We start from the raw sequence: 16215 nt of genomic DNA on the forward strand, positions 1-16215 counted from the left end.
CTTCCCAATGTGCATCACTTTGCATTTGTCCACATTAAATTTCATCTTCCATTTGTGTTTACATTTCTACAAAGTGTAAAGTCTTTCACTAGGGAACCAAGCAAGACAGAGTATTCCTAGGGGAACCTAATAGAGACTAGTTATTATCTTTTCCTTAAGTGCTGACCCCCAAGGTAGACCCTAGCATCTGGTAACTATGATTTGGATTATTCTTCCCAATGTGCATCACTTTGTATTTGTCCATATTAAATTACATGTCATTTGGATGCCCAATCTTCCAATTTCCCAAGGTCTTGCAATTTTTCACAGTCTATATGCGTTTTTTAACAACTTTTGACAGTTTAGTGTCATCTGCAAATTTAATCACCTCACTCGTTCCAATTTCCAGATCATTTATAAATAAGTTAAATAACACCGGTCCCAGAACAGATCCCTGCAGCACTCCATTATTTACTCTCCATTGGGAAATATAGCCATTTAACCCTACCCTGTGTTTTATATCCGATAACCAATTCCTAATCCACAACTGAGCATTGCCTCCTATCCCATGACTCTTTAGTGTTGAAACATTTTATTAAATTTTATATAGCACACAAAAGTGCAACAAACGAGCATCAAATACATCACAAAACCAGCCCACACACCCTCCAGCAATCCCCCCCCCCCATACATTACACAAGCCAAAATATCATAGATCCAGAAGGCCATACTACACGGTCATAAAGGAGGAACCTGGGAATCTGGATTCTTAGACCCCCTAGATCCTAACTACCGGTACTGGCCCAGAGATCCACCACTGACAATGCCCCCCCCCCCACCACTGACAAAAAAAAAAAAAAAAAAGTGACAGCCAGGCTATCTCAACATTCGGGGGTAACAGCCCCCCCCCAACTACCTCCACCCCAACCTTGACTCTTTAATTTTCTCAGGAGCCTCTTCCATTTTGATGCCCAGTGTTGCAAGGCCCTCTTTCAATTTTTCATAATCCTCTTGTGATTTAACAACTTTGAATACCTTTGTGTCATCAGCAGATTTAATTTTCTCACTAGTTATTCCCTTCTCTAGATTATAAATAAATGTTAAAAGCAGTGGTCCCAGCACAGACTCTATTTACCCTTCTCCATTGAGAATATTGACCATTAACTCTAATCTTTGTCTTCTATCTTTTAAGCAGTTCTTAATCCATAATAGCATATTGCCTTCTATCCCATGACTTTCAAATTTCCTCAGGAGTCTTTCATAAGGTACTTTGTCAAATGCCCTTTTGAAAATCCAGATGCACAATATCAACCGGCTCACCTTTATCCACAAGTTCATTTACCCCTTCGAAGAAATATAGTAGATTGGTGAAGCAAGATTTTCTTTTGACTAAATCAATATTGATTATGTCTCATTAATCCATGTTTATAATATGCTCTGTAATTTTGCTCTTTATAATGGTGTCCTTGGCCTGTTCTGGCAGGGCCACAGTATGCTTTAGTCTTTCTCTCTAAAGGCAGCACAGATGGCTTGTTAAAATTCTGTCATCCAGTATTCAGCACAGTGGCACCAGGCTTGGTCCTTAGTTCCACAGGGTTGTAAGATAAACTTGGTTTATCTAAGTAGAACTTCTACGGCTTACACATCTACAGTGGTGGACTATTCTTCTCTCCTCTGGGCCTCTCTGTTTGATCTGTGTTGAGAGGTTTGTTTGTTGTTGTTTTTTTAATCCTGCTTGACCACAGGCTCCTTGCTTTGCTCCTACTGAATTATTTCTTCCCTTCTCTACGGCCTGCCTTTTAAGATGGCTGTATAACTGTGAGGGAGTGCAGTTAAGGGTGAGTGGTAATTTCTTATAGACTCCCTCCCTTTATAAAATAGCCACCCAGAACTCTACCCAGTAGCACACAAATTTTATTTTTCTTATAAAGTAAGCACATACAGTGTAACCATTTTCAGGAGTGACTAGGGATGGCATGTGTAATAACCAAATTTCATCTTGTTGGCACACATTCTTATACCCTCATATGTTACACATTAAACAAGCATGATGGATTGGAAAATCTTTCTAAAATTATCCTCCACATTATGTTCTTTGAAGTCATCATGATCCTGTGGGTTACTGCAGTTGTGTGGAACTAATCTATGAGATTCCAGAGATTGCTGAAGGTCAGTGTTGTTATGACACTGGAGAAGGGAGACTGAACTGAGAAGTCTTGCTTACTAGGAGGGAAGTATGAAAGAAATAGGTGAACAGAATGAAGGTCGTCTTCAGGATGCTATTCAGGTTAAAAATGTTAAGTGGATTAGATACAGCTAATAAACAGCAGGAAAAGGTGTGTGATTTCTTTTAGAAAGTATTAAATAGATTTACTGCTCAATAACATAGAAAAATGCACTCTTCTAGTACCTTTTGAGGAGAGTTTATGGCCCACTGATTCCATTAGCGTTTTACATCATCTCATTCATCCTTTGACCTAAATTTAGGTCTTAAGGGTTCAATACCACTTAACTAGTATATGAAGAATCTTTAATGGATTGCTGATGAAAGATTGGCCTTACAACAAAGTGGAAAGGAACAGTTGCTTAGAAGAAGGGAGTGAATGTGGATGTAAATTCTTGGAGGCTATAGGAGGGAAAAGGGAGGGGTTTAAAAGGGATACAAGACAAGCATTCCTGTGGGCATTGGTTGATCATTTAACCACTGAAATTGTTAATGAATAGTATTGGTTCATGATGGGAGATAATTTGCTTATTATATTGGAAAACGGAATGTATCAAGGGAAAAGAAATGAATTTGGTACTTTTCTGGGTAGAATGTTTATTTTTAACTGTCTTTTGATGAATTCAGTTTAGTTGGGTGTTTTTAGAGCATGGAAATAAGTGGCTTGGTCTGTTTTATTAATATGGATATTAATATGGATGTTTAGCCTTAAGTTGTTTAGAATTTGTAGATACAAAAACATAAATAAAAATGGATGGAATGATATGACATTTAATTTTGTAAATGAGAGAACAAATATTGAAGTTAAATTGAAAATAAAATCTCATTAACATATGCTTGTTGGCTAATGGACTAAACATAGCTTAAACATGCCATTGTGTACCTCTCTTTAGTATATAGATAGAGGGTAGATGTTACAACTAGATATTTACTGCCCTGAAAAGCGAAAACACAATAACATTAACATTTGCATTCCCGTCACCTGCAACTGAAAGCTAATTACCATCAATCAATAATCACACAACTCAGTTATAAACTATTTGGTCGCAGCTTTATTATCTATCTGAATATTATCTCCACTTACAATACAATCCATGTCCCAAAACCAACAAACCCCCAATACATATTTCACCCCCCCCCCAGGGAGCTATTCGATGTCGAAACTAGCTCCCGTTAAGTCTTTAAACTTATAACATTCCCCCAAACATGACCCACGGTGACGCAAGGCCATGCTTCACCTCCCCCCAAACATGGCCCACGGTGACGCAAGACCACGCTTCCTCTTGCAGCGGTATCGCAAATGAGTGTTACATTTATTTATTTATTAACTGCTCATCTCCCAGATTCAACTGGGCCAAACCCCATTTTCCGCCCCACCCAAAGCTGCAACCACCTCCCCCCCAATCCCATAAGCTTAACCAAACCTACCCAAGTCCACATATAACCTGTAAACCCCCCCCCTACCCCGCAACTGACACAAAACATATAACATCAGCACAAATGGGAGGGAGGGATAATCTTTTCCTAAAGAGACTACTCTACTGTTCCCCTTTCCTCACAGAGCTCACTCCAGCCTGCCACAATATCCAACCAATCACGTGACTGCTCCACTCCATCACCTTAGAAACCTCCCTAATCATTTCTCTTTCTTACAAGCTCTGTCTATTAACACCTTCTTACTTCCTCTTATAAAATTGTCAATCATTATTCTACAGACCCTTGACAACACCTCATATATTCCCCTCACCCTCTGCCCCCCCCCCCATTTTACCCACATCACCATTCAATAAATATTGCCAGCAGGTGACAGCTCAGCTAATGTTATATCACACCAGATGAATCTGGTGTTCTTAACTGTTGAGAATGTAAATATGAGAGCTCCAAAAACAAACAAAAAAAGAAACCCTTAATTTTCTTTGAAAAAATCCTCATGATGTAATTCTTGACCGAAACTAATACAGTGCAGTGTTCTGGCTTAACATATCTCCCATTTATCAAGATACTGTGTTTTAGACTTCTGCTACAAGCTTGAAAATGCATCCAAATGTTAAATGGCTTCTATATTAAGAAATATGAATAATATGTAGAAATAAAATGAAATAAAACAAGACAAAAAGAATCCAAGTGATACCATTTTTATTGGACTAATTTGAGCATAATTAGATTAGCTTTCGAAGATTAGCGTCAGAGAAGGATTACCTTTGAAAGATAATCTAACCTTACTCTAGTTAGTCCAATAAAATTTTGGTTTGTTTATTTTTACTTCTACAAAGCTTGAAAAGTAAACTAACACGGTTGCCACAGCACTTCTCTCAAGAAATATGGAGTGATTACAGGACATCTGGCGAGTTAGCTTAGTTTTGACAAAAATTTGAATTACGTTGACTTTTCAGGGCATATGTATTACCTTTTGAAAGCTTGTAATGCACCAACAAGAGTCAGTTATTGAACTTCTGGGGCTCAACCCCTCCACAGTTTTTCTACTAATGCTAGTCTTAATACTGAATAATTGTGGCAGAGCATTTTGAAATAGCTTGGAAGCAAGAATTTAAAAAAAAAATAAAAAAATTTGAAATCACTGATACTGGTTGGAAACAGTTGACTTTAGAAGATTTGACCACTGGTATACAAAAGTAGCATCAATGCTTGTCTCACATTTGTAAAAACACACATAGATGAATACACAAGCCTTTTGGGATAATAACCTACGAGCAGACAAGCCTTCAGAGGTAGAATTCTGTGGACAACACAGGTCCCATTATGTCTGACATAAAGCAAAATTGGGACAGGTCACTGGAGCATCAAAAGGGAATAATATACAGAATGACTTGATCTTCCAATAGCAATCTTTATTTATGTTTCAGAATTCTTTTTACCAAAAAATCAAGGGCATAGAGATAAGAGCAAATATAAGCTCCATGCATTGCAAGTCTATATGTAGCCCACTTTGGAGAAAACCTTTTTTGTCAGACCATCCTTTTAAGGACAATATTAAATTCTATAAGACATATATATACAGTAGATGATATCTTCCTATTATGGTAGGGTGATTTAGCTGGATTAAATGTTTTTACCTGGCTTAATACTAGGAATCCTAATCTTACTTTCAAGATTACACAACATTACCAAGAGATTGATTTTTTTGGATTTTAAGATTAGAAAAGACACATATTGTTTTGTGACTAAAGTATATAGGAAAGCCACAGAATCTATCCTATGGCCAAAGACTTACTAAAAGAAAGAAAAAAAGAGGGAGATCACCAGGCATCATTTGCACACTGAAATTTTAACAGATATCCAAAGAATCATATGGAGGCATATCTTAGAGGGGCACTCATGTTTTAAGGATAAGTGCCTAACAGTGGCTTACTTAAAAGAAAAAATATTAAAAGACAAACTTGTACCATGTACCTTCCTTTCTTCCAGTTGCTCAACAGGTTGATCTGAACTAGGGAATGGCACAGGGACAAATTTTTCCCCGTCCCTGCGGGAACTCATTTTTCTATCCCGGTGAGTTCTTTTCCTCTTCCTGCCCCATTCCTGCAAGCTTCATCCTCATCTGCACCAGCCTCAAACATTTTACAATTTTAAGTGTTTGAGGTCTGTGCGGTTAAGGCAGAGTTTACAGGAGTAGGGCAGAAACAGCGACAAAATGTGCGGGAACGGGGAAATTGAGTTCCTGCAGGGACAGGGAAAAATTTGTTCCCGTGTCATTCTCTAATTTGAACAATCAAAGATGTAGGATATAAACAATGTGGGAAATGTAGTGTTCCGTCACTCTTGGGAATCCTTTGATTTATTCGCACACAAACACAAAAATGTTATCCTATCAAACATTCAAGTTTAATCCAAGTTTATTGAAATTTGGTATACCACTTAAAAATTGTCAAAGCGGTGTACAATATATTTTAAAATAAGTAAAAAATATTTTGGGAGATGTATACCGTATTTTTTGCTCCATTAGACGCACCTGACCATAAGACGAACCCTAGACTTAGAGGAGGAAAACAATAAAAAAAACATTCTGAACCAAATTCTCCCTGCCAGGCTCTGCACCCAACCCTACACTCCTTGCCAAGCTCTGCATCCTGTCCCCCCTCCCTGCCATGCTCTATACCCTGTTCCCCCCTGGTGGTCTAGTGGTAGGCAGGGACAGGGCAAGCAGGCCTAGTGACTGGTAGGCAGGTAGGGACAGGTTAGGCAGGGACAGGACAAGTAGGCAGGTAGGGACGGCACCGGACGGGTAGGTAGGTAGGTAGGCAGGCAGGCCTCTTCCTCCCCCCTCCCCCATCCCCCCGGCAGACAGGCAGCAGGAAAGCCCCGGCCTCTCCATCCTCCCTCCCTATTTTTAATTTGGCAGGGCAGGTGGACAGGCAGACAGGCTCTGGCCTCTCCCTCCTCTCTCCCCACCCCCCAGGCAGGCAGCAGGCAGGCCCCGGACTCTCCCTCCTCCCTCCCTATTTTTAATTGGGTAGGCAGGTAGGCCCCGGCCTCTCCCTTCTCACCCCCCAGGCAGGTGGCAGGCAGGCCCTGGCCCACTTCCTCCGCCGCCCCCCGCGCGTACCTTTTTTTTTTTTTTTTTAACTTCTGGACGTGGCACCTCACTGAGAGCAGCGTACAAGGCTGTCTGGCTGCCTAGTTCCCGCTGCTTCCTCTGAGAACTGCCGGCTGATGCAGCTGCTTCCTCTTTTGTTTTCTTGTGGCATAGTGGCGCACCAGGTTGCCTGCCTGGTCCCACGCCGCTTCCCATGAGAAGACTCATTTTTACACTTACCCATCATTGCTTTTATCAATTTGTTTATATTATTACATACAATTTATCATTCTATCTTTTATCAGTTTATAAATTGTTTTTTTTACTATTTGCTATTTTATTGGTTTCTGGTTTTCTATACAGTTTTCAGAAATGAAGCCAGATCAGCACCTCTACAATGAAAGCGAAATCCAAATTTAAGTGTTTATGTTCATGCCTTTTTTTAAGGTTTTTTTCATTACTGTCTATTTGTGTATTAAATATGTTTTTTTGTAGATATCATTTATCACCCCTGAGGTAGGCCCATTTGGGCTGAAACACAGACTGTGTCTGGTCTACACACCATTTGTCAATAAAGATTGCTATTGGGACATCAAATCATCTTGTTACAATGCATTATTCTCTTTGGATGCTCCAGTGACCTGTCCCAACTTTTATTCCCACTTTCTTCATTGTCTTCTGTTTTGTGGGATTTAGACTCTTGTTTTCTATTATACTTGACATAAAGCAAATACAGCATTCAACAGTAAGAAATCACCAGCAGTCAACACATGGCGTGATGCCTCAGCACCTGGAAAGCATGCCATTATTGAAGAAGCCATGAATTCTAACCTGACCAGAAAATTCTGAGGCGTAATTGGGTTATGCAGCAAGACAATGATCTAAAACACAAAAGCAAGTCCACATCTAAATTAGTTTTGGATTGGCCTAGTCAGTCTTACCTTGAACCTAATAGAGATACTAAGGCAGGACCTGAAACAAGCATGAAAACCTACGAAGTGTCTGAATTAAAGCATTTCTGTAAAGAATAGTGGGGTGAGCTGCTGTGTACGAAAGAGGAGCGAGATTTGGGTGTGAACGTATGTGATGAACTTAAGATGGTCAAACAGGTAGGAAAAGTGACAGCAAAAGCTAGAAGGATTCTTGGATGCCTAGGGAGAGGAATGGCTAGTAGGATAAAGGAGGTAAAGATGCCCTGTATAAGACTTTAGTGAGACCTCATTTAGAATATTGTGTACAATTCTGGAGACCTTCAAAAAGATATGAACAGGATGGAGTTGTTCCAGAGCAGGGGTAGGCAATTCTGGTCCTCGAGAGCCGGAGCCAGGTCAGGTTTTCAGGATATCCACAATAAATATGCATGAGATAGATTTGCATCTCAAGGAAGCAGTGCATGCAAATCCATCTCGTACATATTCATGGTGGAGCTCCTGAAAACCTGACCTGACTCCAGCACTCGAGGATCGGAATTGTCTACCCCTGTTCCAGAGGAAGGCTACTAAAATGGTCGGTGGTCTTCATCATAAAGAATATAGGGGCAGACTTAAAGATTTCAATATATAAACTTTGGAGGAAAAGTGGAAGAGGAGAGAGATGTCGAAGACATTTAAATACCTATGTGGCATAAATGCACATGAGGCAAGTCTCTTCCATTTGAAAGGAAGCTCTGGAATGAGGAGGCATGGGATGAAGGTGAAAGGGGATAGATTAAAGTAACCTTAGAAAATACTTTTTCACAGAAAAAAGGTAGTGAATGCATGGAATGGCCTCCTGCTGGAGGTGGTAGAGATGAAAAATATATCTGAATTAAGAAAGCTTGGGATAAGAATATTGGATCTCTAAGGAAACGGAGAGGATAGTAGATGGCATGGGTAGGCAGACTAGGCCATATACCCCCTCTTTTACAAAGGCACATTAGCCATTTTAGTGTGCGCTAAATATACGTGCGCTAGACGCTAACATACTCATAGACTAACATGCATACATTAGCGTTTAGCGGGTGGGTAGCACGCGCTAATATTTAGCATGCGCTAAAATGCTTAGCGTGCCTTTGTAAAAGGACCCATAGGGTCTTAACACGCGCTAAATTGCCCCGCATGCTAGCTTCTCCTTATGAGCAGGTGGTAGATTTTCAGCTAGCGCGTGCTATAGAAACATAGAAACATAGAAATAGACGGCAGATAAGGGCCACGGCCCATCTAGTCTGCCCACCGCAATGACCCTCCCCCACCTAACTCAGCGAATAGATCCCACGTGTCTATCCCATTTGGCCTTAAAATCAGGTACGCTGCTGGCCTCAGTGACCTGAAGTGGAAGACTATTCCAGCGGTCAACCACTCTTTCAGTGAAAAAGAATTTCCTGGTGTCACTGTGCAGTTTCCCTCCCCTGATTTTCCACGGGTGCCCCCCTGGTTGCCTTGGGACCCTTGAGAAGAAAGATATCTTCTTCCACTTCGATGCGACCCGTCTCGATCATGTCTCCCCTCTCTCTGCGTTCCTCGAGAGAGTAGAGCTGTAATTTATCCAGCCTTTCTTCGTACGGGAGATCCTTGAGACCCGCGATCATCCGGGTGGCCATTCTCTGGACCGACTCTAGTCTCAGCACATCCTTTCGGTAATGCGGCCTCCAAAATTGCACACAGTACTCCAGGTGTGGTCTCACCATGGATCTATACAATGGCATAATGACTTCAGGCTTACGGCTGACGAAACTCCTGCGTATGCAACCTATGATTTGCCTTGCTTTGGAGGAAGCTTGCTCCACTTGATTGGCAGCCTTCATGTCCTCACTGACGATCACCCCTAGGTCACGTTCTGCTTCTGTTCTTGTTAGGATCTCGCCATTTAGGGTGTAAGTCTTGCATGGATTTTGGCTGCCCAGGTGCATGACTTTGCATTTTTTGGCATTGAAGCTGAGTTGCCAGGACCTAGACCAGCGCTCCAGTAGTAGTAGGTCGTGCATCATGTTGTCGGGCATTGAATTTTTGTCTGTTGTACTCTTGGCCACTACATTGCTTAGTTTGGCATCATCAGCGAATAATGTTATTTTACCTCGGAGCCCTTCTGCCAAGTCTCTTATGTAGATGTTGAACAGGATCGGGCCCAGGACGGAGCCCTGTGGCACTCCACTGATCACCTCCGTCGTTTCGGAGGGGGTGCCATTCACCACTACCCTCTGAAGCCTACCCTCAAGCCAGTTCCCAATCCATTTCGTCAACGTGTCGCCCAATCCTATAGAACTCATCTTGCTCAGCAACCTGCGGTGTGGTACGCTATCGAATGCTTTGCTGAAGTCCAGGTATACGATGTCCAGGGACTCCCCAATATCCAGCTTTCTCATCACCCAGTCAAAGAAGCCGATCAGGTTGGATGTGCAGGATCTCCCCTTAGTAAATCCATGTTGACGGGGATCCCGTAGATTCTCCTCGTTCATAATCGTATCCAATTGGTGTTTGATTAGAGTTTCCATTAGTTTGCTCACTATTGATGTGAGACTCACCGGTCTGTAGTTTGCTGTCTCCATCTTGGAGCCTTTCTTATGAAGTGGAATGACGTTAGCCATTTTCCAGTCCAACGGGACGTTACCTGTACTAAGGGAGAGATTGAATAGCACGGATAGCGGTTCTGCCAAGACATCACATAACTCCCTGAGCACCCTGGGGTGTAGGTTGTCAGGCCCCATTGCCTTGTTAACCTTGAGCTTTGACAGCTTGCAGTAGACACTGCTGGGTGTAAACTCGAAATTACTAAACGCTAATCCGGTACGTGCATTAAAAATGCTAGCGCGCCTTTGTAAAAGGACCCATAGGGCCTTAACACGCGCTAAATTGCCCTGTGCGCTAGCTGCTCCTTTTGAGCAGGCAGTAGATTTTCGGCTAGCGCGCACTATAACACACGCTAATCTGGTGCATGCGTTAAAAACACTAGCGCGCCTTTGTAAAAGGAGCCCATAGTCTTTATTTGCTTTCCTATGTTTGTACTTCTATAAGATGCATGAATAGTGATGTGAAAGGCGGATATCAAATTATAGAAAGCATTTATTGTGGTACAGTATATCAAATTGTGAATAAATAAAGGTGATGCAACCAGTTAAGTTTAGGAGGTAGTTACTTTTTCACATAGGTAATATGAATGTTGAATAACTTTGCTCCTCAATGCAGTTTTTAAGTTTTTCTCTTTGGGCTCCTCTTACTAAGCTGCGATAGCGGTTTTAGCACGCGCTTAATTGCCGCACGCGTTAGACCTTAACACCAGCATTGAGCTGGCATTAGTTCTAGCCACGTAGCGCGGGTTTAGCGCGTGCTAAAAAACGCTATTGCAGCTTAGTAAAAAGAGCTCTTTGTATTTAATTAGGTCCCCTTAATCTAATGCTACATTTTGTTTAAAGATCAAAAATCATTCAGTGTGACACAGGTGCAATAATAATCAGGGAAAACATGAAGGGAAGAAATTTTTTTTCACATGATTGTGTATTGTAGTGGATAGAGCTTCCTTATTTCTCTACACAGTGATGAAGTGGTAGCTTGCGTGTGTATATTACCGAAAGCAATGCAAAAGTGGGCATAACTTTTTTTTTATTAATTGGCATGGGTCATTCAAATTGCCTATGTTGGTAGAGTAACTCTTCCTTTGTACAGGCATTTTAGAATCTTTTTCTTCATTGCAGATGAATAATAGGATAATATTATTCATAATAATATTATTCATTGGATAATAATAATAGGATAATAATATTAGGATAATAATAGGATATAATAATAAGAATAATAGGATAATAATATTATTCATTGCAGAAGCAACTTGCCACTATTGAATTCTTGATGGAAGGGTGCAGGCTGTCCGACATCCTCAGAAGGCTACAGAATGTTTACAGAGATGGCACCATTGACGAGAGCAATGTGCATAGATGGATGAAAAAGTTTAAAGAAGGGAAAACCAGCATTGAGGACAAAGCACACAGTGGGAGACCATCAACTGCAACTACTGACACATATCAGTGAGTGGATTAATTGATTCATGCAGACAGATGAATCACAATCTATGAACTTGCTGCACAATTGGACTGTGGTCACAATGCCATACAGAAGATGGTGGAAGACTTATCCCCTCTTCTATTAAGACTTATCCCCTCTTCGATAGCAGTTTATAGCGCAGAGAGTCGCGCTGAATGGCCCGTGCTGCTCCCGACGCTCATAAGAACTCTATGAGCGTCGGGAGCAGCGCAGGCTATTCAGCACGGTTCCCCGCTCTAGAAACTGCTAGCGTAATTTAATAGAAGAGGCCCTTAGGGTATCAGAAAGTGGGTGCAAAGTGGGTACCTCAGCAGTTGACACCCGATTTGAAAGAGAGAAGGATGGAAGTCTACTCTGATCTGCTAGAAGCATTTGAAGCCAATGAAGACACTGTTTTTCTGATCTGATGACAGAGGATAAACCATAGGTGTATCGTTATTTATTTAAAAATTTATATACTGCTTTAAACCAAAGCAGTGTACATGCAACATACAAAGTAGAAACATCCAGAAATGAAGAATCAGTCCATGGAATGGTGTCACACCTCTTCAAGGCTAAAGAAGTTCAAGAGCCAACATCAGCATAGAAAGTTATGGTGACTATTTTTTGGGATGACAAGGATGTGATTATCTATGATTTTCTGAAACGTGGCCGTACCATGACCAGCGAGTGGTACGTGAGACACTCAGGAAGCTTAGAGAAGCCATTAGGAGGAAGAGACCAAACAAGAATCTGGAAACGATACACATTCACCTTGACAATGCATGACCACACACATCTTTGGCAACAAATCAGGCGATCTGCAAATTGGGCTAGTTATTGGTCCCCCATCCATTGTACAGCCTGGATCTTGCACCCTTCAGTCCAATGAAGGATAATCTTTGGGGAAAACAATTTGATGACACAGACAAGGTGAAAGTGACTGTGAAGAAGTGGGTACAACAGTGCATGTCTGAATTTTTTTAGAGGATTCAAGAGTTGGGTTCAACAATGGCACAAATGTGATGGAGAGTATATTTGGGTAGTACTTTTTGTACTGAGGAAGAGTTACTTATATCAGTTAATAAAAAGAAGTTATGGCCACTTTAGCATTGCTTTCAGGACAGCCCTCATATAATGACTGATGTTTATACTTTAAAAAAAACAACTTTTAGAGGCTGTTTAGAAGCTGAAACACAGAAATATATTATGAATAATTGAGTTTTTTTATTTAGAAAAAAAAAATCTTTTGATGTGGCTGAGGTTTTCTCTTGTGATATCCCAAGGCCAGTTGCATGAATGTCCTGAAATTAAAAACTTTTTTGTTGTTTGGTATCCTTCTAAGATCTGATTTGGTGTAAGCACGTGACAAAAGAATGTTGGAAAAACTCTGCTAAGGCCAAGGTCCTTCCAAGCCCAGTATTTGGTCTTCAAACAGTGGCCAGCCCAAATCATCCTTACCTAGCAGATCCTAAAAATTAGGTCTGGTTCTTAGACCTCAGGTCCAGGGATAAGCAATAGCTTTCCCAAGTCCGGGTTATACTTATATGGACTCTTCCTACAGGAACTGGTTCAGGCCTCTTGAACCCCCAATGTTAGCTACTATGTATGGTTACTAGATTTTCCGTTGGGGAAATCCGGACACCTTTGTCCCAACCCCAGCCCTGCCCCCTTCTGCCTGCTCTAGTCGGGCAGGAGGGCATCTGGGCATGCGAAGTGATGACAGCGCATGCATGCGATGTCATCACGTTGCCCTCCTGCCCAATGGCAATTTTGAGGAAGGCTTTTCAAAATCCGGACAAAATGCCGGGTTTTGAAAAGCCGTCTGGACCCATGGACATGTCCTCAAAAGGACTGCTATGGCCAATGTCCTTTGGCAACAGATTTCACAGCTTAATAAGGATTTGACTGCTGCATGTTAATAGATCTAACGCTGTGCACTTTCGTTCATAAGAGAGTTAAGCAGTTGCTATGGATTTAACCCAACACTATGAAAAATCACTTCATATGTGATTGTGGTGACACTCTATTGGCTAAGACCCCAGACCTTATTACATCCTGAAAAACATTTACCAGACATAGACATAGAAGCCAAAGTCCTAAACATTCCAATCTGGCCTGCAGCTTCTAAGTTTGATGACTTAAGTGATGGAGAAAAAGCATGTTATTCTGTGTGGGGATGCTTCATATAAAGGGAAGCAAATTTTATAAGGTTAAAAGATTTCTTTAATTCTATTTTGGATGTGGTGTATCCTAGCCTAAATGTAGGCTGGAGAGGTGCTTTATGATCTGCTGCTGTCTTTTTACCCAACGGCGGTAGCATTCTCTAGGGTAGTACAGTTCCTAAAATATTGGAGCCCGAATGGGCTGCTAAATGTTCTTATGACACTTTAGGATTCAGCCTCCTTTTTTTAAAATCACTATTAAGACAGCATTTCTTAGTGCTGCCCGATTCAGGAAAAAAATTTTTTGATTCGATTTGATTCAGCCTACTGAATTGGTGATTCGATTCGATTTTCCTGCCCAATTGGGTGCTTTTTTCAAACATCTTGGTGGGTTTATTTTATAGCCTCTTCACCCCCTATGCCTTCTCCTAACCACACTGGCGCTGTGGTGTAAACAAAATAAACAAACAAAAAAGACTTTTCCTCTCTCTGTTAAATCCTAGCTCACGTTTGCGGTCTAACACCAGCTCTGGCAGGATACACGTTTCAAATCTGACATATTGTAATAACAAAATGCAAAATAAAATTAGTTTTTCTACCTTTTGTTGTCTGGTCATTATTCAAATCTTGTTGGTCCCAGGCTCTGGTTGTCTTCTGATAACTTTCTTGCCAGGGTCTCCTTCTTTCTTCTTTCTCCCTGCTAACCATCCATCTTCCATCTCTGTCCTCCCCCTTCCGTTTCCCTTCCCTCCACCGGAGGTCTGTCATCTTTCTTTTTTTTCGTCTCCATCCACAGATCTACCTTTTCTTAACTACCCTTTCATCCAGCATCTCTCCCTTCTTCCCCACCACCCCAGGGTCCACCATCTCTCCCTTTCTTTTACCAACTATCCTCCTATCCAGTATCTCTGTCCCCCATCCACACCATCCCTTGTGTCCAACTTCTCTCCCTTTCTGTTCCTTTCCTCCCTAAATCCCATTGTCCATCATCTCTCTCCTCTATTTTTAGACCCATTATTTCTTCCCCCCCCAAAGTCTGGCATATGCACATCTCTTTGAACCCCCCTTCCCTCCCTCCGTGTACTTCTACACCAGGGCCCCCTCCCCTGAAGGCCTGTCCCCCCCCTTGAAGACCTGCCTGTCCTCCCTGAAGGCCTATGCCACCATCCCTGGCCTGTCCCCCCCTTAAAGGCCTGTTCCCCCCTTAAAGGCCTGCACCCCCCAAGGCCTGTCCCACCCCCTGAAGGACTGCCCCCCAGGCCTGCCTGTCCCCCCCCTTAAAGGCCTGTTCCCCCCTTAAAGGCCTGTTCCCTGTTAAAAGCCTGTTCACCCCTTGAAGGCCTGCACCCCCCCCAACGCCTGTCCCACCCCCTGAAGGACTGCCCCTCGATGGACTGGCCCCCCGAAGGATTGCCCCCCCCCCCCCCGGGAAGGCCTCCATGTTTCCCGTGGCCTCCCTGAACCGTTTACCTTACAGCTTCAGCCGAAGATCGCGGTTACAGCTCTTTGCACTGCATTGCTTTGAGCTGTTTCCCTTGCAGCGTTCCCGCCCCTCCACAAGGCCTTCCCGGGGAGGGGTGTGTGCAGTCTTTCGGGGGGGGGGGGGGGAGTCCTTCGGGGAGGCCAGGAGGGAAGTCAGACGCAGCATTTCCCGACTGACCCTCCCTCCTCGCCCTCTAAAACAGTTGCGACAGCGGTCAGCAAGAGCAGCGCTGCCCGCTCCTGCTTTAGGGGGTGAGGGGAGAGGGTCCGAATCGGGAAGCTGATTTTTTTTCAAATTTAAATCGATTCACCCGAAGTGAATCAGTGAACTGATTTGAATCGTGAATCAGGCAGTACTAGTGGCTACTGCTGATGCCAACAAGTGAGGTATTGGAGTGCTGTATGTTTCGGTCTCCTTCTTGTTACCTCCTACAACACTTGGGACCACTTTTTTCCCTAGTGTTATATGGATACATCTCTGCTTCATACAGGGCCCTTCATTCCATTCTGTGTGGCAATTAGCTTTGGTGTAGCCCAAGAGAGGCAATTCCAGTCCTTGAGAGCCACAGGCAGGTCAGATTTTCAGGATATCCACAATAAATATGCATGAGATAGATTTGCATCTCAAGGAGGAAGTGCAAGCAAATCCATCTCATACATATTCATTGTGGATATCCTGAAAACCTGACCTGCCTGTGGCTCTCGAGGACCGGATTTGCCTATCCCTAGAGTAGCCGAAGAGTAGAAGAGCAAACCCTGAAAGCTAGATGTGAGAGATACAGCACACCAGTAAGTCATGTGACTTTGAGACCTGCTACTGTTTACTGCATCTTCTTTCTT

At 42.4% G+C, this 16215-nt stretch overlaps 1 protein-coding gene across 5 annotated transcripts in view; it reads left to right on the plus strand.

The window, feature by feature from the left end:
• SVIL (supervillin) overlaps window positions 1–16215 on the plus strand; it is a 483923-nt gene that overhangs the window by 154832 nt on the left and 312876 nt on the right. Inside the window, exon 1 of one of the 5 annotated variants that reach the window (XM_033931473.1) lies at window positions 11685–11733. The exons of the other annotated variants lie outside the window; for them this stretch is intronic. The gene's annotated coding sequence lies outside the window, so the exon portion shown is untranslated. Of the gene's footprint in view, window positions 1–11684; window positions 11734–16215 lie in introns of those variants that run through there. 5 annotated transcript variants of the gene reach the window in all.

The sequence above is a fragment of the Geotrypetes seraphini genome, chromosome 2 (assembly GCF_902459505.1).
Source record: "Geotrypetes seraphini chromosome 2, aGeoSer1.1, whole genome shotgun sequence".
Lineage (NCBI taxonomy): Eukaryota > Metazoa > Chordata > Amphibia > Gymnophiona > Dermophiidae > Geotrypetes > Geotrypetes seraphini.